General features: G+C 38.2%; 1 protein-coding gene across 2 annotated transcripts in view; it reads left to right on the plus strand.

The window, feature by feature from the left end:
* The first annotated feature begins 624 nt into the window (after window positions 1–624).
* The window catches only part of LOC138072388 (lysozyme C, kidney isozyme-like), a 55,455-nt gene continuing 28,395 nt past the window's right edge, over window positions 625–27,684 (plus strand). For both annotated transcript variants that reach the window (XM_068963476.1, XM_068963477.1), the window contains exon 1: window positions 625–772. The gene's annotated coding sequence lies outside the window, so the exon portion shown is untranslated. The remainder of the gene's footprint in view (window positions 773–27,684) is intronic.

Consider the following 27,684-nt stretch of genomic DNA (forward strand, 5'->3'; position numbering starts at 1 on the left):
ATGGTAGAATGCCATTCTCCAAAATCATCCCACCCTCTCCCTCTTCCTCTGAGTCCAAAAGCCCATTATACACAGCTGTGTCCTTTTTCCTGTCTTGCATACAGGGTCGTCATTGCCATCTTTCTAAATTCCATATTATATATGTGTTAGTATACTGTATTGGTGTTTTTCTTTCTGGCTTACTTCACTCTGTATAATCGGCTCCAGTTTCATCCATCTCATCAGAACTGATTCAAATGAATTCTTTTTAATGGCTGAGTAATACTGCATTGTGTATATGTACCACTGCTTTCTTATCCATTCATCTGCTGATGGACATCTAGGTTGTTTCCATGTCCTGGCTATTATAAACAGTGCTGCGATGAACATTGGGGTACATGTGTCTCTTTCAATTCTGGTTTCCTCGGTGTGTATGCCCAGCAGTGGGATTGCTGGGTCATAAGGTAGTTCTATTTGCAATTTTTTAAGGAATCTCCACACTGTTCTCCATAGTGGCTGTACTAGTTTGCATTCCCACCAACAGTGTAGGAGGGTTCCCTTTTCTCCACACCCTCTCCAGCATTTATTGCTTGCAGATTTTTGGATCGCAGCCATTCTGACTGGTGTGAAGTGGTATAAAGATGGCGGAGGAATAGGACGGGAAGACCACTTTCTCCCTCACAAATTCCTCAAGAGAACATTTCAACGCTGAGCAAACTCCACAAAACAACTTCTGTAGGCTGGCAGAGGACATCAGGCAACCAGAAAAGCAGACCATTGTCTTCAAAAACAGGTAGGAAAAAATATAAAAGACGAAAAAGGAGACAAAGGAGGTGGGGAGGGAGCTCCGTCCCGGGAAGGGAATTTTAAGAAGAGAGGTTTCCAAACACCAGGAAACACTCTCCCTGCCGAGTCTGTGGCGAGTCTTGGAAACACAGAGGGCAACATAACAGGAAGGAAAAAATAAAGAAATAATTAAAACCAAGAGATTACAAGCCCAACAGTAACTCCCCCAGCGGAAAAGCAGCACAGACGCCTGCATCCGCCATTGGGAAGTGGGGGCAGGGCAGGGACGCGCGGGAGGCACGGGCTGCAGTGCTTTGTAAGAATCGGGCAGGAACGCCCCACGCGCAACCAGAACGATCTAACTTGGGCTAGCAAACCAGCCTGTGGGATAGCTACCGCACGAAAAGCTCGAACATAAGACACCGCCAGGACCGAGCACAGAACGAAGGACGGAACGGAAAAGCCGGCTGCAGACCATCCCCCGCCGGGGATAGGCAGCCAGAGCCGTAAGGACTGGAAAGGGGCAATTGCAGACCCGGAGAGACTTTACCTACCTAACTGCAAGCAGGCTTCTTTGCTAAGACTTCTGGGGGTGCTGGACAGTCACAATCTGCCTCACGGGGGCCGCCAGCAGTCCACCCAGAAAGCTGAGCAGCAGCGGCAGAAAAGGTGACAAACCGCGGCGATCGCGCTCGCCAAACTCCTGAGCTACTCGGACCTGGGAAGGGCACAAAGCGCCGTCCCAGCCGAATCTGTGCCTCTGAGGGCTGCCTGAGCGCCGAACCTGAGCGGCTTGGACCGGGGAAGTACACGCAGCCTAGGGCCGGCCCCAGCTGTAGCTCTTGACAGTCCTCTGATGTTCCCCTCCTAACCTTGTCGAGAAAGTTAAGGAAGTGCAGTTTATTTAAAATGTTGTGTTTAGTTTCTGTTATATAGCAAACTGACTCAGATATATATATATATGCATATATATATGTTCATCTTAATATTCTTTCCCATTTGATTTCTCTCAGATACTGAGAATAGTTCCCTGTGCTATCCTATAGGACCGTATTGTTTATCCATTTATTTATATATACTTTTCATCTGTTAACCCAAATTCCCAGTCCTTCCCTCCCCTACCTCTCCTCTCCGTTGACAACCACAAGTCTGTACTCTGTATCTAAGTTGATTTTGGTTATTAGATATGTGAATGTGTGTCATATTTTAGATTCCACGTATAAGTGAGAGTATATGATATTTGTCTTTCTCTTTCTGACTTCACTTATAATCTAGGTCCATCCATGTTGCTGCAGATGGCATTATTGCATTCTTTTTTATGGCTGAGTAGTCTTCCGTTGTATACACACCACATCTTTATCCATTTATCTGTCAATGGACCTTTAGGTTGTTTCCATGTTTTGGCTCCTGTAAACAGAGCTATCCGTGGACGTTCAGGCTGTCTCCATGTCTTTGCTGTTGTGAATAAAGATGCTGTGAACACAGAGGTGCAGGCATCTTCTTGAATTATAGTTGTGTCTGGGTTTATGCCCAGGAGTGGGATTGCTGGATCATACGGTAACTCTATTTTTAGTTTTTTGTGGAACTTCTATACTGTTTTCCATAGTGACTGCACAAATGTATATTTCCACCAACAATGTAAGCGAGTTCCCTTTTTTTCACATGCTCTCCAGCATTTATTGTTTGTGGACTTTTGTATGATGGTCATTCTGACTAGTATGAGGTGATACCTTGTTTTAGTTTTGATTTGCATCTCTGTAATAATTAGCGCTGATGAGCATCTTTTCATGTGTCTGTTAGCCATATGTTTGTCTTCTCTGGAAAAATGTCTATTAAGGTCTTCTGCCCACTTTTCAATTGGATTGGTTGTTTATTTGTTACTGAATTGTAGAAGCAATCTGTTTATTTTGGAAGCTAAGCCCTTGTTGGTTGTATCATTTGCAAATGTTTTCTACCAGTCTATAGGATTAGACCTGAGTTTTGAATCATGACTCTGCCATGTATTATATATGTCATATGGGACAAAGCTTTCTCAGTGTCATCTTCAACGTCCATACAAACAACAGGATCAATAATCCTTCCCTTCCAAAATTGTGTGGACCTTGGCAAGTTTGCTCAAAATAGGCACTCAAAAATGAAAGAAAATATTTCTAAGTAAGTTGGGTCACCCAACCAGAGGCAAAATTTGTCACCTTTAAATGAATTTTCTTATTAGGTCATGTTATCTTAATAACCTATGGGAAATGTTAAAAGACTAGAATTTGTCGGAACAAACACATTTTTGCATGCTTCTGGGAAAGTAAGTCAGATAAATAAATGAACCATCTGATTTGACACTTCAGCTCTGAAATGGGGCAGAAGAGAGTTTAAAAAGTTTTTTGGACTTAGAATCAATGCTTTGAAAGGCACTTAACCAACTGTAAATACATAAACCCCTTTTGGGAGGGCAAGCTGGTCGTATCTTCAGAAGCCTTAGAAATACCATAAACTTTGAGTAGTAAGTCTATTCCAAGAAATCCATCCCAGAGAAACCAACAATCAGATACTCAGTCAAAAACTTACATATAATACTGTTTATAATTTTTTTTAATAATAATGAAAAATTGGATGCAATTTAAGTGTCTAACAATAGGAGATTAGTTAAATATGTGGTATTTTTTCTTTAAAATAATCTATTATGAAGCCATTAAAATGTATTTTCAAGTAATGTTTGATGACATAGAAAATGCTCAAATATAAATTTAAGTGAAAAAGGAGAATATAAAGCTAAATTTACAATGTGATGCCAATTTTGTAAAATTGAATATTTAACATAATTATTTTTATTCAACTTAAAAGGAATCAACCAAAATATTGTCACAGCATAAACAGTTAAGACAAATGAATTTCAAATTTAAAATACCATTCCATCTCTTTTCTCTATATCTGTCTTCAGCTCGGGTTAATAATCATGAGCATAGTATGACACAGGCCATATTTTCGTTCATGTTTTGTTTTCCTCCAAATTCTGACATAAGAATATATAACATTTATTGACAAAAAAATCATATGTTTCCTTTAGATTTAACTACAGAGGGACTGCAGTTTAAGACATTGCCTTTTCTTTTGCACCACTGCCTTTATAAAATGTGGGCCCTTTTTGGCAAATGTTTGGATGAGCGCACCACATGCATTAGCTTTGTACATTGTCTGAATTATCCAAAAGGAAAGAGAATGTTGTAATGAAATTTGCATATCTAACCAGTTAGTTAAGGGAATTTAATGGGCATCCATTTTCAAGGAGATTGCAGAAAACCTACCAGGACATAACAAAAGTAAGTGAAGACGCAGTAATTAGATGTTTTTAGTCATCCTCAGGAAAAAAAAAAGTATTTGCAGGTGGCCTCTACTCAAAGCCAGCCCTGCCAAATTTTGTGGAATCCTATCTCAGGCAAAAGGAAATCAAGAGAGAGTTGTAGGAAAAATCTGGACACATTGCTTCCCTGAACTCTGTAACACATTAGGGCCCAAGCAGTAATCCTTCGGGACCCTTCCAGTCAATTATTAAAGAGAATAAATAGACATCATTCATTCCTCTAGACTTGTACCATCTACTGATAAAGAAATTGTGGGCTGCTTTTATCAATGAGAGAACTGTGCACTTGGACCAGCAATTCCTGCCAGGACCATGGCTATTCCTAATAGAGAAGTACCAAGAAGCACTATGCCTGAAAGAGACTTGATATTTTCTTCAGCACGTGTGAGATACCCACTAGGTGCTCCTAGATAAAATGTGGAGAGAGGTCATCTGTATGCAGTTGGAGTTTCTGAGTGAAAACGAGAGAGACAGCCAGAGAAATAAAATATATTTTGGTCATATTTCCATGGAAGCTATTTATTTTCAGATCAAAAGCTCAAGTTGTTTACCAAATCAAGATTTTCACACGCTTCCACCTGTGGGGGCAGTGAGCTAGATCAAAGTCCTCAGGACTGATCCAGAGTAAAACTGATGCTGAATTGGATTTATGAGGAATGTTGCAGTGAATAAAATGGAAATGGAACACCAGAGTATTAGTCCCAATATTGTACAGAATTGTAAGAATGGGTGGTATGTTTCAACATACTCACAAATATATACTGCTGATTTCTGTTGTTCTAAAGTATTTGCTATAATATCTGATTAACTCAATATACCATTAAGGTTCATATGACCCAGTTTTAGTTTATTAATTATTTTGGAATAACTCTATTTGCAAGTATTAATATTTCTTGACTTTTATTCTTTCTTTCTCTTTATTCCAAAAAATAAAGAGAAAGATACACCTATTTTTATGAAACTAGAATAAAGCTCTGTTTTGTAATAATCATTTGAATCCATTGGAACCTTTAACATATTTGAGATACGAGTTCTTAGTGATTTCATCTTTCTCTGTTTCTTGAAACATTTGCTATTTAATCATCCTAGGAATTATTTTCTCATTCAGTTCAGTTCAGTTCAGTCGCTCAGTCGTGTCCGACTCTTTGCGACCCCATGAATCGCAGCACGCCAGGCCTCCCTGTCCATCACCAACTCCCGGAGTTCACTCAGACTCACGTCCATCGAGTCCGTGATGCCATCCAGCCATCTCGTCCTCAGTCGTCCCCTTCTTCTCCTGCCCCCAGTCTCTCCCAGCATCAGAGTCTTTTCCAATGAGTCAACTTACTTATCAATTATTCCCAGATATACTTTAAAAAAATTATAAACAAACACAAGAGTAATTAAGGAACCTAGAAGGATAGTAAATTATTAAAATAAACTATCACTACTGTTTCATGCTTCAGGTTCTCTTTTTGAGAAGATATAAAAGGGGACTGGAGACATCATCTTTGTACTCCACTCTTTTGTGGAATGTAACTTTGAACTCATAATTTCTCATACTCTGTCCATAATGGCAAATTGAAGAAAACTGTAAGAGGAAGATATTTCACAACTGCGAGATGATTCAGAATCCTAATGCAGACAGATTAGGAACATTCTATAATCTGACAGTGAAATTCATTTCATAAGCAAAAATTTCAGACATTCAGATTATGATGTCCTGGATAAATTTTCTCAAATTCAAAAATCAATAATGATCCAAAATAAAATTTTAAGGATGAAAAAGATATTTGGTTTCCTCATAGTTAACTGTTAACACAGAAAGCACATTACCATCTATATTTGTGAGAAAAACAAGACCATTCCATTTTATTTAAAAGATGTGTGACACCCTTCTTTCACCTGTTATGATATCTCTGCACCAAACTTACCTGATACAGTTTGTAATCAGCAAATGCTGAAGACAGATGTGTAAGAAAAGGTGATTGGGGGAGAAAGTCATGAGGAAATTTAAAAACTCATTGATCATTCTAAATTGTGTTTATAGATGTAAAACTGAAAATGGTCTTAAGTATAGAGCAAAGAAGATACAGCCAAAATTATATCATCCAAGAGACTGAAAAATTGCTTTTAAGTGTTGCATTTTGATGATGCAAATTCAGTAAGAACCAGGATTAATGATAAGCTAGAATCTCTTCAATATGTGTTTGAAATACAGAATATGTACTACAGAATGGATACATCCCAGGTTCATGCCTGACTGCTGATGGGCAGTTAGTTGCATTTAAAAGATATTTTCCATTTTAGGCATATATAACATTAAAATCATGAAAGTATAAATTATAAATCTGCGTTTACTATATTCAGATTTTCATTAAAATTTCTAAATGATTTTCACTATCTACTTTTACTGATTTTATCTTTTGGTAAATAAAATATTACACAAATATAAATTAGTAAAGAGAGTACATTGGGTCCAGATGTTAAATGGCACTGGCTATTTTTCCTGGCATATGAGAGCAAGGCTTTAGCATGTGGACTAGAAGTAGTTAGGTTCTTGAACTGGACCCAGGTGTGATGTTGAAGCAGGAATATTTTGTGGCACAGTTCTGGGAGTTAGTTTAAAACAAGGCACATGTGGTAAAAATAAATTTTGGGACCAAAAGTACAATTAAATAAAAAGTGCTAATGTCTTCAGACAAACACAGCAGTAGATTTCTTAGCCAATCCTCCTCTGTCCTCCTCTGCTTCCCTTTCTTTTTGCTTCTATCTTCTCCTTCTTTTCCCTCCCAGTCTCTTCCTCCCACTTCTCTTGTGAGTCTGGGTTAATTTAGGAACTGCTGAAAGAACATCTAAATGGCTGTCCTTACTTTATTCTAATTATGGATCAGGAGAAAAAAGTGTTGGCTGTCTTTCAAGGAAAGCCAATCCACTGAACTCTTCCAGTTTTTTTTTTTTTTTCTTTTCTCCCAAACCCAAGGGATTTACATGCTCTCAGAGAAAAGATTCTAAATAAGGAATAATGATCTTAATCTCAACTAGTATGGTTTGTAGGACAGCCTTTTCATAATCTCGATTGCTGCAAATGAATGATTTAGTCTGTATATTTATTGAGCAGCTACTATATGCCAGACACTGGGAATAATTTTTTAAAAAGACATAATCCTGTCTCTCAAAGAGAAATGCGTTCAAACAGTAAACAATTGCCATAATTTGAGGGCAAAGCCAGCCAGGCGTGCTGCAGTCCACGGGATCTCAAAGAGACAGAGACAACCAAGCAACTGAACAACAACAGGAAAAGCAAGCAAAGAGAGGAGCAAAGAGAAAATCAAAGACGAGTTTACTTTCCCAGAAGCCTGTTGAAGAAATACAAACAAAACGCATCCTGAGTTTAAGCTTTAATTTCACAGCTTTCCCTATCTGATTTGCTTATTTTATAAGTAAGCCAACAAGATTTGTGTACTCAGTGACAACACACTGTCTCACAGAACTAACATAGATTTTATTTTCCTAAGAAGTTTTACCCTTCCCTTTGTTTCAAGGTGTATGGAAAAGAAGAGTCCCTTTGGTAAGCCAGCCCAGTGAGAAAGATGCCTTATCTTTGGACTAACCTTTTGCCCAAATAAACTAATGTTTCTTGCCAGTGGCCTAAATCTCTGTCTAAAAGGTCCATAATGTCATAAAATGGATTTTTTTTTGTTTTTTTTTTTTTTTGCTCAGCTCACCCACCAGGGTAGTAAAAAATAAAATAAAATCTATATCCAAATACACACAATAAATTTCCATTGCTCTAGGGGCAAAATAAAAGCACTTCCATTTCCTTTTTATTCTGGATCACAGACCTGACTGTTTCTTTTACCCCCTCTCAAATGAACTTCCAACCTTCAAGGTCATTTTCTTTTTAAAAGTTAACCTAGTGACATCTAGAATAGCTCTCTCTGGGAATACCTTTTTATTTTCCCCCTCTCACTTAATTTGCCTCTTATGCACCTTTCTCTCAGGTCCCATATTTTCAGTAATGCTGATTGGGCAACTATTTACTTTTTGCTTGAGTTTGAAAAGCACATCAACAGGCACATAAATGTGTTTTGGATCTCATCCATGTAGAAATATTACTGGTAACTTGATGAATCTGTAAGTAATTTTACAAAAATGTTTAGTGAGTTTTGCCAAGGACGTCTGACCCCCGGCATTGCTCCACTGATGTAAGTTTTTGAGTGCTTGGCCTGTTCTGATCAGTACCAGCTGTTCATGCTTCAGTTGTACACATCAGATGTTAAGTGAAGGAGAAAAGACAGCATATTCTGACTTAGGCTTGAAAGTTTGTGAGCTAGGACAGAAATAAGACTGCAGTTGAAAGCGAAGCATGTCTTTCATGCTTCATGTTAGGTTCAGTTGTACCTTCAGTTCAGTTCAGTTCAGTCGCTCAGTCGTGTCTGACTCTTTGCAACCCCGTGAATTGCAGCACGCCAGGCCTCCCTGTCCATCACCATCTCCCAGAGTTCACCCAAACTCTTGTCCATCCAGTCGGTGATGCCATCCAGCCATCTTATCCACTGTTGTCCCCTTCTCCTCCTGCCTGCAATCCCTCCCAGTATCAGAGTCAGTTCTTCGCATGAGGTGGCCAAAGTATTGGAGTTTCAGCTTTAGCATCAGTCCTTCCAATGAACACCCAGGGCTGATCTCCTTTAGGATGGACTGGTTGGTTCTCCTTGCAATCCAAGGGACTCTCAGTTGTACCTTCAGTTCAGTTCAGTCGCTCAGTCGTGTCCATCTCTTTGCGACCCCATGAATCGCAGCATGCCAGGCCTCCCTGTCCATCACCAACTCCCGGAGTTCACTCAGACTCACGTCCATCAAGTCAGTGGTGCCATCCAGCCATCTCATCATCCTCTGCCGTCCCCTTCTCCTCCTGCCTCCAATCCCTCCCAGCATCAGAGTCTTTTCCAATGAGTCTTAGCAAAATTAAAAATCTCTCTCAATCAGATGCTGCATAGAGCAGATAGAGTATCTCTAACAAAGAATAAAGATTCATTAAAATAGTTTTGTTTGATAAAGATTTAAAAAACTGTTTGATTTTTTTGTACAGACTTCTTCACAGACTTCCAAGGAAGAAAATAAAAACAATAAAATATTGATAATGTATTGTGATTTCCTTAGAGAGCAGTAAGAAATCTATTTCAGGACACATTTCAGTAGGAGTTAAAATTATTTAGGTTTTTAAATTTTTTGCTTTGAAAGACCATGAGGTTAGTGAAAGCATGGGATATTTTAAGTATATTTACATCCAGCCTAAATGCCAACACAGAGATGCCCCTTTAGTTCAGTTCAGTTCAGTCACTCAGTCGTGTCCGACTCTTTGTGACCCCATGAATTTATAAAAGTGGAAGTACGTATTCTTCCACTTTTAAATACTTTCTTCCACTTTTACATACATTTCTTCCACTATTACATACATTATTCCACAAATACATACATAATGGAATGTATGTATTTCATTACATCTAAACACATACTGCCTAGGGCGTGGCTCCCAGTATCATAACATACGTTTAAGGTTTAGGGCCAGGCATAGTTGTTAAAAACTAGTATTGAGAGAGTGTTAGTTAAAGCTTTGGAGTAGAATGTCCATCAGACCAAACAAAACAATAGCCCTATTGACAGTAACCAAAAAGTGGAAATGACCCAAATGATGAACCTCACTGATTAATGGAGAAGTAAACAGTGGTATATCCATACAATGGGAAAGTATTCAGCCACTAAAGGGAATGAAGTGATACTTGCTACAGTGTGGATGAATTTTACAAATTGTTGTTGTTGTTGTTCAGTCGCTATGTCCTACCTAACAAACTGCAGAATGCCAGGCTTCCCTGTCTTTCACTATCTTTCAGAGTTTGCTCAAACTCATGTCCATTGAGTTGGTGATACTATCTAACCCTCTCATTCTCTGCTGTCCCCTATTTTTTCCTTCCGTCTTTTGGAGAATCAGGGTTTTTTCCAATGAGTCAACGCTTGGCATCAGGTGGCCAAGGTATTGGAGCTTCAGCTTCAGCATCAGTCCTTCTAGTGAGTATGTATTCAAGGGTGATTTCCTTTAGGATTAACTGGTTTGATCTCCTTGCTGTCCGAAGTAAAAGTGAAAGTCATTCAGTTGTATCTGACTTTATAGTCCATGGGATTCTCTGGTCACAGAATACTGGAGTGGGTAGCCATTCCCTTCTCCAAGGGATCTTCCCAACCCTGGGATCGAACTGAGATCTCCCACATTGCAGGTGGATTCTTTACCTACTGAACCACCAGGGAAGCCTTGCTTGCTGTCCAAGGGACTCTCGGGAGTCTTCTCTGGCACCACTATCCAAAAGCATCAGTTCTTCCTTGCTCAGCCTTCTTTATGGTCTGACTCTCACATCTGAACATCACTACTTGAAAAACCATTTTTCTGACTATGCAAACAATGTCGGCCATGTGATATCTCTGCTTTTTAATATGCTGTCTAGATTTGTCGTAGTTTTCCTTCAAAGGATCAATTGTCTTAATTTCATGGCCACAGTCACCATCTGCAGTGGTTTTCAAGCCCAAGAAAATAAAATCTGTCACTGTTTCCACTTTTCCCTCTTCTATTTGCCATGAATTGATAGGACTGGAAGCCATGATCTTAGTTTTTTGAATGTTGACTTTTAAGCAAGTTTTATCACTCACCTCTTTCACCCTCAAGAAAAGGTTCTCTAGTTTATCTTCACCTCCTGCCATTAGAGTGGTATTATCTGCATATCTGATGTTGTTCATATTTCTTCCAGCAGTCTTGATTCCAGCTTGTGATTCACCCAGCCCAGCATTTTACATGATGTACTCTGCGTAGAAGTTAAATAACCAGGGTGGCAACAACCCAGTCTGTTGTTCCGTGTACAGTTCTAACTGTTGCTGCTTGACCTATATACAGGTTTCTCAAGGGACAGGTAAGATGGTCTGGTATTCACATCTCTGTAAGAGTTTTCCACAGTTTTTTGTGATCCACACAGTCAAAAGATTTAGCATAGTTGGTGAAACAGAAGTAGATGTTTTTCTGGAATTCTCTTGCTTTTTCTAAGATTAGTGAAATTTGGCAATTTGATCTCTGCTTCCTCTGCCTGTTATAAACCCAGTTTGTACATCTGAAACTTCTAGGTTCACATACTGCTGACGCCTAGCTTGAAGGATTTTGAGCATAACCTTGTTAGCAGGTGAAATGAGTGCAACTGTACAGTAGTTTGAACATTGTTTGGCACTACCCTTCTTTGAAATTGGGATGAAAACTGACCTTGTCTAGTCTTGTGGCCACTGATGAGTTTTCCAAATTTGCTGACATATGGAGTATAGCACTTTAACAGAATCATCCTTTAGAATTTAAATAGTTCGGCTGAAATTCCATCACCTCCTCTGTGTTCATAGTAATGCCTCCTGGGGCCCACTTGAATTCACACTCCAAAATTTCTGACTCTAGGTGAGTGATCACACCATTGTGGTTATCTGGGTCATTAAGACCTTTTTGTATACTTCTTCTATGTATTCTTCAGTTCAGTTGCTCAGTTGTGTCTGACTCTTTGCGAACCCATAGACTGCAGAACACCAGGCCTCCCTGTCCATCACCAAGTCCCAGAGCTTACTCAAACTCAGGTCCATTGAGTCGGTGATACCATCCAGCCATCTCATCTTCTATCGTCCCCTTGTCCTCCCAGCCATCTCATCTTCTATCGTCCCCTTGTCCTCCCAGCCATCTCATCTTCTATCGTCCCCTTGTCCTCAATCTTTCCCAGCATCAGAGTCTTCTCCAATGAGTCAGTTCTTCCCATCAGGTGGCCAAAGTACGGGAGTTTCAGCTTCAGCATCAGTCTTTTCAATGAATGTTCAGGACTGATTTCCTTTAGGAAGAACTGGTTGGATCTCCTTGCAGTCCAAGGGACTCTCAAGAGTCTTCTCCAGCAACATAGTTCAAAAGCATAAGTTCTTTGGGGCTCAGCTTTCTTGCAACCTCTTAATATTCTCTTCTGCTTCTCTTAGGTCCTTATTGTTCCTGTTCTTTACTGTGCCCGTCCTTGCATGAAATGTTCCCTTGATAGCTCCAGTTTTCTTGAAAAGATCTCTAGTCTTTCCCATTCTGTTATTTTTGTTTTCTTCTACTTCTTTGCATTGTTCATTTAAGAAGGGCTTTTTATTTCTCCTTGCTTTTCTCTGGAACTGTATTCAGTTGGATATATTTTTTCCCTTTCTCCTTTGCCTTTCACTTCTCTTCTTTTCTCAGCCATTTGTAAAGGCTCCTCAGACAACCACTTTACCTTCTTGTAATTCTTTTTCTTTGGGATGGTTTTGCTCACCACCTCCTGTACAGTGTTATGAACCTCCGTCCATAGTTCTTCAGGCACTCTGTCTACCAGATATAATCCCTTGAATCTATTCATCACCTTCACTGTATAATCATAAATGATTAGATTAGGTCATACATGAGTGACCTAGTGGTTTCTTGTACTTTCTTCAATTTAAGCATGATTTTTGCAATAAGGAGCTCGTGACCTGAGCTAAGTGAAAGAAACAGGAAATAAAAGATCACATATGTGAAGATTTCATATATTTGAGATGTGCAAAATAGATAATTCCACATAGACAGAAAATGGAATGAAGAGTGACTCTCGATGGGAATAGTATCTCTTTTTTAGTCCCTAAGTTGTGTCGACTCTTTCATGATCCCATGGACTGTATGTAGCCCTCAGGGTCCTCTGTATATGGGATTTCCCAGGTAAAAATACTGGTGTGGGTTTCCATTTCCTTCTCTAGGGGATCTTCCCAACCATGACTCTTACATTGGCAGACATGTTATTTGCTACTGAGTCACCCAAGAAAGCCCCATTTGCTGGGAGACGATGAAAATGTGCTGGAACTAGATGGTGCTAACTGTTCAACTTTATAAATAAAGACCACTGAGTTAGATACTCATAAAGGGTAAATTTTAAGTGATGTGAATGATGTCTCAATTTCAAAAATTGTGAGTAAGGGAAAGCAAGCCAGCCTGTAATTTTGAGAGATGATATACATCTATTTCCTTTTTATGTGCTCTCTATTCTATCCCTCTGAAACTGTATATTAGAAAGTGTCATGGTATTATCCAGGTCTCTTAACATTTCTTTCACATTTTCCTTTTCTTTATCCTTCTCTGCTGCATTCTAGGTAGCCTTAGAAAAACGAATTTCCAGCTTACAAATTTTACTTTGTAAGTATGTCTTTTTTCTTGCTAGTCTATGTACTGAGATTTACCTTTTAACAATTATAGTTTTTCTCTTTTACCTGTTCTATTTTCTCTTTTAGATATTATATTTTCAATTTGTCTGGTCAGTTTTTCTGTCTTTTGTTTTTTCAGTCATTTATTCAGTTCCTTCTTTTATTTCCTCAACAACAATAAACAAATTTTCATGATCTCTATCTGATAATTACAGTATCTTCAAACTTTGTGAGTCTAATTCTTCAGTTTATTGCTTCTATCAACTCTCACTCATGGTACCTTTTTTCCCCGAGTATGTTCTTTGTGTATGTGTGTGTAGTAGAAGGTGGGCGATATTTTCTTTAGCATGTATGGTAAACTATGGGGGGTGATTTTAAACTTAATCCATTTCCAGAAAAGATTTGGTGTTGCTTCAGTTGTGTGCCTGAATAAACAAGCAATCCAAAACTTTAAAATTAAAAACCAGTTTGAATATATTCAGAACGCCCCAATGGCATCAGTTGTAACGTGAAACCTGTGCAAGAGCTAAATATGGCTGCAAACACTCAGAGGCGATTTTTTCATTTCTTTAAAAAAGATTGTTTCTAGGAAGCCACCTGAAAGTTATTTTTTTCTTCCATGTTTCTCCTTTTTAAGATAATTTTTATTTTAGTGTAGAAAGAGGGGTCTCCTTTTAAAGATTCTGGCTTTATCTGGGGTTCCCTGATGGCTCACCAGGTAAAGAATCATCCTTCAGTGGAGGGGATACCGGAGAAGTGAGTTTGATTCCTGGGTCAGAAAGATCCCCTAGAGGAGGAAACAGCAACTTACTCCAGTATTCTTGTCTAGAGAATCTCATGGACAAGAGGATCCTGGTTGGCTACACTCCAAAGGCTCACAAAGAGTTGGACACAGCTGAGCACAGTACAATTATGAATTTATTTTTTATGAGACCTAATTTTTATATCCTGCTAAGAAAACATCATAAATTAAAATGAAGAATCTTATTTGTACAGAAATATATATTGCAGTTTTATTTTAAATATCCCCAAACTGGAACAACTCAAATACCAATCCACAAGAGAACAGGTAAACATACTGGGGTTGTTTTTTTTTTTTTGAGAGAGAACACTACTTAACATTAATTTAAAAACTTAAGCTAACTGATCCTCAAAACAAAATTGATAAACCTCAAAACGTAGAGTGAAAAAAATCAGACCAATCAACTGAATCCAGGCCAAGTTAATCTAGAATAGTAAAAATCTAAATAGTAAATACAAAGGGGAAGTTAAGACTAGCCAGAGATAGAAGAAACAATATCTTTCTTAAAAATTTTCTTGTATCTTTTAGTGCGGTTGCATGTGTGTGTGTGTGTATGTGTGTGTGTGTGTATTTGAGAAAAATCACCAAGTTAAAGTCTGCATATTTCAGTTTATGTAGATTTTATCTCAATAAACCAATGAAGAATATGTGGAAGAAATAAACTAAATATTTGACAGTTTTGTAGATAAATGAAAGCAAAGTAGGGTCACTGATGCCCTAGAGAATCTTCAAGAAAATTAGAGATACCAAGGGAACTTTTCATGCAAAGATGGGCTCAATAAAGGGCAGATGGTACGGACTTAACAGAAGCAGAAGACATTAAGAAGAGGTGGCAAGAATATACAGAAGAACTGTACAAAAAAGATCTTTAAGACCCAGATAATCATGATGGTGTGATCACTCACCTAGAGCCAGATATCCTGGAATGTGAATTCAAGTGGGCCTTAGGAAGCATCACTACAAACAAACCTAGTAGAGGTGATGGCATTCCAGTGGAGCTATTTCAAATCCTGGAAATTGATGCTGTGAAAGTGCTGCACTCAATATGCCAACAAATTTGGAAAACTCAGCAGTGGCCACAGAACTGGAAAAAGACAGTTTTCTTTCCAATCCCAAACAAAGGCAATGCCAAAGAATGCTCAAAAAACCACACAATTGCACTCATCTCACACACTAGTAAAGTAATGCTCAAAATTCTCCAAGCCAGGCTTCAGCAATACGTGAACCATGAACTTCCAGCTGTTCAAGCTGGATTTAGGGAAGGCAGAGGAATCAGAGATCAAATTTCCAACATCCACTGGATCATGGAAAAAGCAAGAGAGTTCCAGAAAAACATCTAGTTCTGCTTTATTGACTATGCCAAAGCCTTTGACTGTGTGGATCACAAGAAACTGTGGAAAATTCTTCAAGAGAATTCTGAAAGAGATGGGAATACCAGACCACCTGACCTGCTTCTTGAGAAACGTGTATGCAGGTCAGGAAGCAATAGTTAGAACTGGACATGGAACAACAGACTGGTTCCAAATAGGAAAAGAAGTGCATCAAGGCTGTACGTTGTCACCCTGCTTATTTAACTTATATGCAGAGTACATCAAGAGAAATGCTGAGCTGGAGGAAGCACAAGCTGGAATCAAGACTTCTGGGAGAAATATCAATAACCTCAGATATGCAGATGACACCACCTTTATGGCAGAAAGTGAAGAAGAACTAAAGAGCCTCTTGATGAAAGTGAAAGAGGAGAGTGAACATGTTGGCTTAAAGCTCAACATTCAGAAAACTAAAATGGCATCCGGTCCCATCACTTCACGGCAAATAGTTGGGGAAACAGGGGAAACAGTGGCTGACTTTATTTTTCTGGGCTCCAAAATCACTGCAGATGGTGACTGCAGCCATGAAATTAAAAGATGCTTACTCCTTGGAAGGAAAGTTATGACCAACCTAGACAGTATATTCAAAAGCAGAGACATTACTTTGCCAACAAAGGTCCGTCTAGTCAAGGCTATGGTTTTTCCAGTGGTCATGTATGGATGTGAGAGTTGGACTATAAAGAAAGCTGAGCACTGAAGTACTGATGCTTTTGAACTGTGGTGTTGGCAAAGACTCTTGAGAGTCCTTTGGACTGCAAGGAGATCCAAGCAGTCCATCCTAAAGGAGATCAGTCCTGGGTGTTCACTGGAAGAACTGATGTTGAAGCTGAAAGTCCAATACTTTGGCCACCTGATGTGAAGAGGTGACTCATTTGAAGAGACCCTGATGCTGGGAGGGATTGAGGGAAGGAGGAGAAAGGGACGACAGAGCATGAGACGGTTGGATGGCATCACCGACACGATGGACATGGGTTTGGGTGGACTCTGGGAGTTGAAATGGACAGGGAGGCCTAGCGTGCTGCAGTTCATGGGGTCGCAAAGAGTCATACATGACTGAGCGACTGAACTGAATTGAAGGATTACAAATACATGGTGTATATCCCAGTATTTTCTTCAACTTGACACATGATCAACATCAGTAATTATGTCAACCGTTTTTTTTTTCTGTTTACACTGACTCAAAATTTTCCTTTCAAAAGCATTTCTATGAAACTATTGGCAATTCACAAACAAGATGAAAATTTTGTACCCACTAACATTTTAAACAGCCATTGGGTAACTCATGTATTCCTTTTTTTGCTCTTATCTCACATTGAATCCATACTTAAATGCTTTTAATACTATCTAAAAATTATATTTAAATTCTGATTGCATCTCTCCACTTCCATTATCACCATCCTAGCCTAGCCATGAACATGTTTTAACCGGACTATTACTCTTTGTTCTTATTTCTACCTGTTTCATTTTGTCTTTCTACAAAAGAGGAGAAAGTTTTGTTTTCAAATATGCCAGATAGATTACCCCCCACACATCCTTTAGAGTACAGGTCAAGGTCTTATCTGGTTCAGCTTCCTTTGATGATCTATCTCCAGCTAACCTTTTTTTCCTTTTTTTTCCTACTGTGCTGCACCCTGATCTCTCCACTAACCAGGCTGTACACTCTGTCCTTCCAACACAGCGTAAATGCCTCTGGTTCACTGTCTTGACACTCATCATCCCTTCTGTTGAAAACACTTCCAACGTATCTTCATGGCCTGAATGTCAGCTAACTTTTTTGAAGTGTCTACTCACATGTGAAGTCACCAGGGAGGCATATCCAGATGAACTATCTCAAATATTACACACTCCTCCATCCCCTGTGCATATGATATCTCCTTTTACTACTTGACTGTTTTTAAACCCTTATGATCACACACACATACACACAGTTTCATTTTCTGTCTCATTTTGCTTAAAAGTAAAGTGCATGCACGTGGAGAGTATCTTTATTTTGCTCGCTGCTTTATCTACATACTCCACCATTCTACCATATAGTAGTTACTGACTTATATATCTCCAGAACCGATGCCACAGTAGAAATTTCCTAAATGTTAGTTTAATGAATATACTCAAGAAATTTATATTTGAGAGAAAAAAAAAATGATGTCACATCCCTCTCCTTGAGGACGAGAGAGAAGAAAAAGACTGTTAAAGACTATTCTCCCCTGACATATTATTGTATGCATCAGTTTTGAAAGGAAAAGTATGGGTTCTACTGATATTACAACTTATATGTTGGTGGAAGAAGTTATTTGATGCTATGTTCTTTATTTCCCATTCTTTTTATCTCTGTGCTTTTGTCTTTATAAGTTATCTTGACCTAATTCAAATTCACTGATGCTTCAGTCTGCTGCCCATCTTCTGTTAAATCTGTTCAAAAATTTTTAATTCCAAACACCTTATTTTTCAGTTGTACAGTATTCAATTTATTTTCTCTTCTGTGTCTCCATTTCTTTGTTAAATGATTATTTTTTCAGTTATTGTCTTTATTGCCTATATTTCTTTAACATATGTATAATGACATTTAAAATTCCTTTTCAGAAGTTCTAATCTGCGATGCTATGTGTCTGCTTCTATTTTTTATTTTTGCTCTTAATTTTGGTTGACATTTTTCTGTTTCTTTACGTGTTTTGAAATTTGTGGTTGTATGTCAGGTATTATACATTAAAAAACAAACAAACAAACAGACAAAGAAATATCTGTCCCCCATCCCAGCAAGAGAGCATTCTCTCTGGCAGTTAGGATAAGAAACTGATTATGTATCGATTGATTCAGGAGATGAGCCATGTCAGCAGTGGGTTGCAATTTAACTTCCTTTTTTTTTTTTTTCTTCAGTTCGCTAGAACTTTTTAATTCTTCTGTGAATATTGTGTTCCTTTTTAATTGAAATACAGTTGATTTACTGTGTTTTGTTAGTTTCAGGTATACAGCAAAATGATTGAATTGTCATATATATGCATGTAAATATTTATATATGTGACTCTGAAAAAGAATTTCCGGTTCTTTTCCGTTATAAGTTATTACAAGATATTTAATATAGTTCCCTGTGCTGTGCAGTAGGTCCTTCCTGGCTATCTATTTTATACATGCTGCTGCTAAATCGCGTCAGTCGTGTCCAGCTCTGTGCAACCCCATAGATGGCAGCCCACCAGGCTCCCCTGTCCCTGGGATTCTCCAGGCAAGAATACTGGAGTGGGTTGCCATTTCCTTCTCCAATGGATGAAAGTGAAAAGTGAAAGTGAAGTCGCTCAGTCATGTCCGACTCTTAGCGACCCCATGGATTGCAGCCTACCAGGCTCCTCCATCCATGGGATTTTCCAGGCAAGAGTACTGGAGTGGGGTGCCATTGCCTATGTTAATCCCAAACTCCTAATTTATCTTCCCCTCCTTTCTGCTTTGGTAACTGTAAGTTTGTTTGTTTGTTTGTTTTTTTGTCTATGGGTCTGTTTCTGTTTTGTATATAAGTTCATTTATTTGTACCATGGTTTATTTTTAATTCCACTTATAAGCAATATTATGCAATATTTGTTATTCTTTGACTTATTTCACTCAGTGTGGTAATCTCTAGGTGCTTCCATGTGGCTGTAAATTGCATTATGTCAGCCGGTGGCTCAGGGGGTAAAGCATCTGTCTACAATGCAGGAGACCTGGGTTCGATCCCTGGGTTGGGAATATCCCCTGGAGAAGGAAATGGCAATCCACTCCAGTACCATTGCCTGGAAAATCCCATGGACAGAGGAGCCTGGTAAGCTACAGTCCATGGAGTCGCAAAGAGTCAGACACGACTGAGTGACTTCACACACACACACAACAATCCATTGTACAAATATATCACATCTTTTTAATCCATTAATCTGTCAGTGGACATTTAGATTGCTTTCATATGTTAGCTTTTGTAGACAGTGCTGTAGTTAACACTGAGGGTGCATTTCAAATTATGGTTTTCTCTGGATATGCACCCAGGCTGCGATTGTAGCTTCACACTGTAATGCTACTTTTAGTTTTTTAAGGAACATCAGTATTGTTTTCCAGGTTTCCCAGGTGGTGCTAGTGGTAAAGAACCGGGCTGGCAATGCAGGCAATGGCACCCCACTCCAGTACTCTTGCCTGGAAAATCCCATGGATGGAGGAGCCTGGTAGGCTGCAGTCCATGGGGTCGCTAGGAGTCGGACATGACTGAGCAACTTCACTTTGACTTTTCACTTGCATACATTGGAGAAGGAAATGGCAACCCACTCCAGTGTTCTTGCCTGGAGAATCCCAGGGACAGAGAAGCCTGGTGGACTGCCATCTATGGGGTTGCCCAGATTCGGACACGACTGACACGACTTAGCAGCAGCAGCAGCCAGTGCAGGAGACATAAGAAGCATGGGTTCCGTCCCTGAGTCAGGAAGGTCCCCTGAAGGAGGGCAACAACTCCAGTATTCTTGCCTGTAGAATCTGTGGACAGAGGCACCTGGGGGACTACAGTCCATGGGGTCTCAAAAAGTCAGACTTGACTGAAGCAACTTAGCACATAGCATGCTATTCTCCATAATGACAGCACCAATTTACATTTCCACCTACAGTGTGGCAGGGCTCCCTTTGCTCAGCAGCCTCTCCAGCATTTCTTATTTGTGTGTTTTTAAAAATTAATTTTATTAGAGTATTGTTGATTGACAATATTGTATTAGTTTCTGCTGTATAGCAAAGTTATTCAGTTATACATATACATATAAACACTCTTTTTGTAGATTATCTTCCCTTCGAGGTCATTACAGAGTACTGAGTAGAGCTCCCATGCTATACAGTAAATTCTAATTACTCAGCTGTTTTATATATAGTGTTGTATACATGTCAGTCCCCATCTTCCAATTTATCCCTCTCTCCCCTTCACTGCTTGGTGACTGAAAGTTTGTTTTCTACATCTGTGACTATTTCTGTTTCATAAATAGGTTTGTAGACGTTTTGATGATGGCCATTCTGACTTGAGATGATATAATACCTGATTATACTTTTAATTTGCATTTCTTTAATAGTTCTCAATGGTAAACATGTTTCCATGTGCCTTTTGGCCATCTGTGTGGCTTCTTTGGAGAAATGTCTATTTGGACCTCATATTTTGCTTGGCTTTTTAAAAATATACTGAGCTATATAAGCTGTTTGTATAGTTTAGAGATTAATCTCTTGTAGATCACATTGCTTGCTAATATTTTCTCCATTTTATGGGTTGTCTTTTTGTTTTGTTAATGGGTTCCTTTGCTATGCAAAAGCTTTTAAGTTTAATTAAGTCCCATATGTTTGTTTTTCCTCTATTTCCATTACTCTGGGAGACAGATCCAAAAAGTTATGCTGCCATTTATGTCAGAGTGTTCTGCCTATGTTTTCCTAAGGAGTCTTATAGTGTCTGGTCTTACATTTACATTTAGCTATTGAATCCATTTTTAGTTTATTTTTGTGTGTGATATTAGAGAATGTTCTAATTTAATTCTTTTACAGTCTAGTTGTCCTAGCACCATTTATTGAAGAGACTCTCTGTTCTCTGTTGTAGAGTCTTGCTTCCTTTCTTGTAGATTAATTGACCCTGGATGCATGGGTTTATTTCTGGGCTTTCTCTTCTGTTCCATTGATCTACATTTCCTCACCGCCCTGAATGTGCCCAGTCTCGCCACTTTTGTTTAATTCATGTCAGCTTTCAAATGTCTAAAGATTGATATCCATAAGATATTATTATAGGCACATCCTTCTAGCAGGACTTTGGAACTAAAGTGCAAGACTTATGAAGATTCCTCTTCTTCCTCAGTCTGTCCCCCAGCATTCTATAATGCCACACTCTTAGTAAATGTTTACTGGGTGAGTGAAGTCTTATAGGAAGAAAAAACTAGCTCCGCCAGATTCCAGTCATTCATGTCACCTACACAGCTGTGGAAAACTCTACTGGATGCTGTTTACTCCAACAGATTACCTCTCACTATGCTAGGTCTGATCTTTCTCCTCTATGCTTGTATTCAGCAAGTGTCACCAGGGAATTGCCAACAATCTTCCTTTATTTACTCAAGATCTCATTCCTCTCTATATCTTACTTTTAGAATTCTTTACATCTGCAACTATTGAATATCTTCAAATATATATGTGTATATAAACATATACACACAAACAGGTGGGTGTACACACACACTCATTATTTGCTTTATTGTTATGGAGGGAGCAATGATTTTTAATGAATGGCTGCCTTTTAACAGAGGTTAAACTCAGAAAAATTATTGTAAATCAGTATAGTGCTGAAAATTTTGAGATATAACATTTACTTAAGCAAATTTGTCTGTTTTACCTAATGTTTAAGCAACAATTATTGAAAAAAATATGATAAGTAATTTTTGTGAATCAAATCAATTAATCACAAGCCAGGCTTTCAAGTCTTTCCCATGAGGTTCCAAATTGTCATGTTGGAAATCAACTTTTTTGGGAATTAGAAATTTCTTCTGTGACAAAAGACTTATTTTTAAGTTGATTAACCCAGTAGGCTTCCCAAGGTACACTAGTGGTAAAGAACCTGCCTACCGATGCAGGAGATATATCCCTTGGACAGAGGAGCCTCTGGTCCATAGGGTCACCAAGAGTCAGACATGACTGAAGCAACTTAGCATACATGCAAGACTAGAGCAGCAAAAAGAAAATACATACATAGCAACCATAAGATTTTTCTACGTTATAGAAGTAATACTGTCAAAAAGGATTTTAAATAAAATTATAAATAATGATTTTGAGATTATTTTCAGTGAGCACTTAAATAGGAAGATATTTGACTTCTGCCGTTAAACAAAAAGATGACATTAAGGTCATTGCCTTTATAAACTTCTGTTTATCCATATTAAAATGACATGCTCACTAATATTTCGTCTGATTCTAACATTCTTTGACACCTTTCTAATGCCCACTAGGATGTCCACATAGCTTTTAGGAGTTAGTATTTTAGTTATGAATTTAGGTTCTGGAATAAAAGAAGTTTGAGTTTGAACCTCAGGGCTCTGCACTATGACTTTGAGCAAGTTACATAGGCCATTCAAGTTGCAACCTTCTTATCTGCAAATGAAAGTAAAAACACTCAGTTCAAAATATTCTTGTAAGAATTAAATGATGAGGACCCACTGTATTTTCTCACATTTAAGGCACTGTTAATTTTGTTCTTTGTTGTACCCTGAGATAAAACAGTGTAAGTAAGACAAAGAACATAGGAGAGAAAATCATGAATCTGATCTGAAAACTAACTATAAAATTTCTGAACAGAAAAATCAGCTTAAATTCCCTCTAAAAAGTTCCATTTTGTGTGAGCTACTCAGTAGTTAATATTTTTAAAGATTAATATATAAACTAGAATGAGAACCTATCAAACACTTAATGAATTGTTCACTTCTATTACTAATGTCTTAAATTCTGTTTTTACTGAAAATATAATGTAGCCTATGTTGGTGGAGGAACAAACTAGTGGAGGTACAAATCAATCTGTTGATTGAGCTATCTGTCTATTTCGGCCTTCAACTTTGCCCTTTATCAAAAGACTGGTTTTGGAAAAAAAAAAATATTAAGCTCATATTTCCCCCATAATATTCAGTATGAAGGGTAATGATTTAGAAAAATCCAGAAAGAATAAACCAAGAAAACAGAAATGGCATTGACCAAAGAAAATATGGCTGAACACAAGAAAAACTATTTTATATTTCTTCCCACACAATTGGTCAAAACCAAATGATTAGAGTTTTAAAATCAGGAACTTGGCACTTTTGAAGAGTGATTTTTAAAGAAAGTATATGGAAAAACTAACCAAATGGCTTTAAGCTGCTCAAATGCTAAAAACCTATTCTATTGCAGAGACAAAGAATCAAGTGTGGAAAACCCAGTTATCTCCTTTAATTTTATGGTTCATGGAAGAGATGAACAACGCTTTATCTAGTGTGTCTCAGTCTTTAGAAAACAAACCAAACACAACAAAATCTCCTGCTAGGTTAATAATTTGGCTTTTTGTATGGAAATGATTTTAGTATTCTAAAATGTCTATTCCACATCCCAATCTAAAGTAGGCTCTACATACAAGACTGTATAGTGTAGAGTGCTGCTGATTATTATGCATAAGAGTAATGGATGGAAAATTATTTATTAAATAATCTTAAGGAAGAGATGGTTCATCTCCGTGGCTCCTCTTGGATCAAAAGACAGTAGCAAAACTTGAGAAGAGGACTTGACTGACAGTTTAATGTGACAAGTTTCCTCCGGAAGCATCTTTCACAAGAGGTTTTTTATGACATGGGAGGCAATTTAATGAGGCCCTGGAAGGAAATCTTGAAATCATGACTATAATTTGTTGTTTTCAAATAAATAGGAGGGAAGACATTTCTCATTTTGCCACAATTTTGCCATTAAGAGTCTCTTGAGAAAGTGAGTAGTCATACATTTCTGATAAAGGAGCTTTTATTTACCCATACATTTCAAGGGTTATGATTACAGCATCAGCAACTGACTTCAGAAGAGATTGTGCAGAGACAGATAATACAGCTCATTGAACTGTGTGATCCGGGAAGTACACACACCTGGTAAAGCTCTAGCTGGGATTACAGGCCTGACATTTTGGGCTCACTAGTTAAGAAGGGACTTTTGAGAAAAGCAAACAAAAGTTAAAACAACAAAACAAAATTAATTTTCCCCTTAAACTACAAAATGACTTTCCAAATTCTAGCGACTCTTCTTTGACTATTACATCTACTAAAGCATTTTCTACAACTGCCTTGAAATCGTAATATCAGAAATAGAACAGTAAGTGTATCACTTGGTGCTATAGTCTAGTACTAAGAAAGTAAAATAGAATATTTACAACCACTGTTGATTAAAAAATAATAGCTGCCTTTATGTTGTCTAGGTATAGCTAGTGAAAATATAAAAAATAGGGAGTATTTTTTAACGAGTATATTTCCAATATAACTTATATTTGATTATCATGAAACAACCATATTTTAGAAATATAAAACACTAAGAATTGCAACAATGATTACATTTTATAAATCTGAAAGTTTAAAAATGACTGAAAAAAGTTAATTAGTGCAGCCATCAATTTTCTTATGATTTACTAAAATCATACTAAACGGTACAAGAACACAAGTGTAATTTACCAGAGACTTTAACTTAAAACATTTGCTTATTATGCTGACAGACTTCTGCATGTACCAAATATACCTGTTTAGATATTTGTAACTACAGATAGTTTAGGAGACAAGAATAAGAAAAAATAAAACAAGCAAGACACACAAAAGAGTGATCCTTATATTCTACATAGACTCTATAGAGAACCTCAGTAGCCTTTGTACTAATGAGTGGAGTGTATCTGATGAAATTCCCCTCTGGATATTTTTCAGATATTAAATTTTGAAATGACATATCTTACAAACAAAGGTAGAAGCAATTTTACCCTATTACGAACTTAAAATTTCACACAGTGAAGATGGGAAGAGAAAGTAAAATGAGGGTAAAGAGAAAGCTAATCAGAATTTAGAGGTTTGCTGGGTTAATGTCTAGGCTTAAGAGACTCAGATTTCATAATTTTTTCATATCGTGTGTCTTAGCCTTAAGACTGACCTGCACTTAAACAGCATGATGAATAAAACCCTGTCTCCGTCAGAGAACTACAGGCCCACATTACAATGTCACAGTGTTGCATAAGGAAAAAAGAAAGAAAAAACTGTAGAATTTTTATAAAACCTCAGCTGGTAAAAAATCCACCTCCAATGTGGGAGACCTGGGTTGGGAAGATCTCCTGGAGAAGGAAATGGCTACCCACTCAAGTATTCTGGCCTGGAAAAGTTCATGGACTATATAGTTCATGGGGTCTCAAAGAACTGGACACAACTGAGTGACTTTCACTTTTACATTATAAAACCTAGGTGCTAAGCAAAGTGAAAACAAAGGAAGAAGTTATAAAAATGGAGAAAATACTGTAAAGAATAAACCATCTGTGGAAGTCTCTTAGAACTTGTTTACTTACCTGATAATGCTACAACCCAGGACCATTCTCTACCATACTTATTGAATTGCTTTCATTGGTTATACTGTGAAATTTTGCACCAATTATAAATTAATTTGGATTGAAACTATCTCTGCTAGGATGAAAAATCTCTTGGTACAAACAAATGATCGCTTCTAAATTTTAAAGTTAGATCACTTTTCAAAAAGAAGAAATCCCGATCTGATGGTAGAGGGAAGATCCAGCCTTTCTGGATGCTGAAGAGCTTTGTTGTGCAGAGCAGGTGGAAGGAACAGAAAGAGGAGTAGGACTTAGCAGCCATGTGATGACCTGGGCTGCTGGAGGACTCAGAGGGAGCCTGGAAGATTAAGAAGGACTGGATGGTGTGAGATAGAGAGCATATGACAAATATAAAATAATGCCCATGCTGCTGCTGCTGCTAAGTCACTTCAGTCGTGTCCGACTCTGTGCAGCCCCACAGACGGCAGCCCACCAGGCTCCCCCCATCCCTGGGATTCTCCAAGCAAGAACACTGAGTGGGTTGCCATTTCCTTCTCCGATGCATGCAAGTAAAAAATGAAAATGAAGTCGCTCAGTCATGTGCCCGACTCTTAGCGACCCCATGGACTGCAGCCCACCAAGCCTCTCTGTCCATGGAATTTTCCAGGCAAGAGTACTGGAGTGGGGTGCCATTGCTTTCTCCTATAATGCCCATAAACAACCCTATTTGTCATTTTGTTATATGTGCCACTTACTGACATGTTTTAATTAGGAGATTCACTTGCCAATAGTAAAATAATTCAGCTCAAACCATCATAGACAATCAGTGGGACCATGGGGGCAAACCAGCATAGGCTGCATGTTGCCTTTGCCGTCCTAGCTCCAGAGATGCCGCAGGATAAAAAAGAAAATCTAGGAAGACCTGAAGAACTAATGCAAAACTCATGAGAGGCCACTGAGAGAGTACTGTTGAATCACGTATATATGTATGGGGCTTAAGGTGGGGAAAGGCTGGAGAAGGATGAGGCCAAAAGAGAAAAGGAATCAAACTAATTAAGAATATTCAAGATTTTATGGGGAAATATTTTAATCTCTAACAAAGCAGATAAAACAGGTTTTAATAATTGGGCAAATATACCATATTTAAAGATGGGAAGACTTCACGTTCAAAGTTAAAGATCAACCAAATTGCAAACTCAATGCTTTGCAAATCAAATTACTGTTAAGATACTTAGGGTATCCAAAATAACAAATTCTAAAATTCAGATAAAAGAATGGAGTTCAGAGTTGCCAAATCTGTGTCGATGAAGAAAATTAAAGGGGGGATGACTACACCAGATATTAAGGGATCTGATGAAAATATTATAACAAGAGTATGGACTAGCAAAGGAACAACTAGGTGAATTAAAACAGATAATTCAGCTGCAGAGCTGTGTGTGTACAGGAACTTTACGTATAAGTGAAGCAGCAAAGGCTAGTAGAATGAGGGAAGAGGAGAATGGTTGGAAATGGATTTAGGAAGATGTTTGGGGGCATGGCTGGGTAGGGCTTTATAGGGAATGGTGAAGATTTTAGTTTTTACTCACAGTGTGACAGGAAGCATGGAAGGGTATGAGTAGAGGAGTGTCGCAATCCCCCTTTTATCACTGGTCACTATCTGGAGAAGAAATGGTTAGGGAACAGTTGTGGGAGCAGGCAGACCAACTGGCAATTTTGCATTAGTGTGGTGAGAAATTGAAGTGGTTTGATTGAGGCAATAGTTGTGAAGAAGCAGTAAGACAGTATATTTTAAAGGTAGAGCTGACTTCATTTGTTGATGGACAAAAGCTGAATGAGAGAGAAAGAAATCAAGGATATCTCTATAGTCTTTGACCTAAGAAATAAAAAAATAGAATTGTTTTCTACTGAGATAAAACTGGAGGGTTGGGTGGGATTTTTTTTTTTTTTAATTTTTTGGTGGGAGCAGAAATAAAAAGTTTCATATTGGGCATGTTGAGTTTGAGACAACGATTAGGCTACCAAGGGGGAGCTAGGTACTCATTTGGATGTACATATCTGGAATTTGGGACAATTTCATGACTAGAGGTACAACTGTGTGAGGTATCAGTATCTAATAATATTTGAAGCAGTGGGACCA

The sequence above is a fragment of the Capricornis sumatraensis genome, unplaced genomic scaffold (genome assembly GCF_032405125.1).
Source record: "Capricornis sumatraensis isolate serow.1 unplaced genomic scaffold, serow.2 scaffold15, whole genome shotgun sequence".
NCBI lineage: Eukaryota > Metazoa > Chordata > Mammalia > Artiodactyla > Bovidae > Capricornis > Capricornis sumatraensis.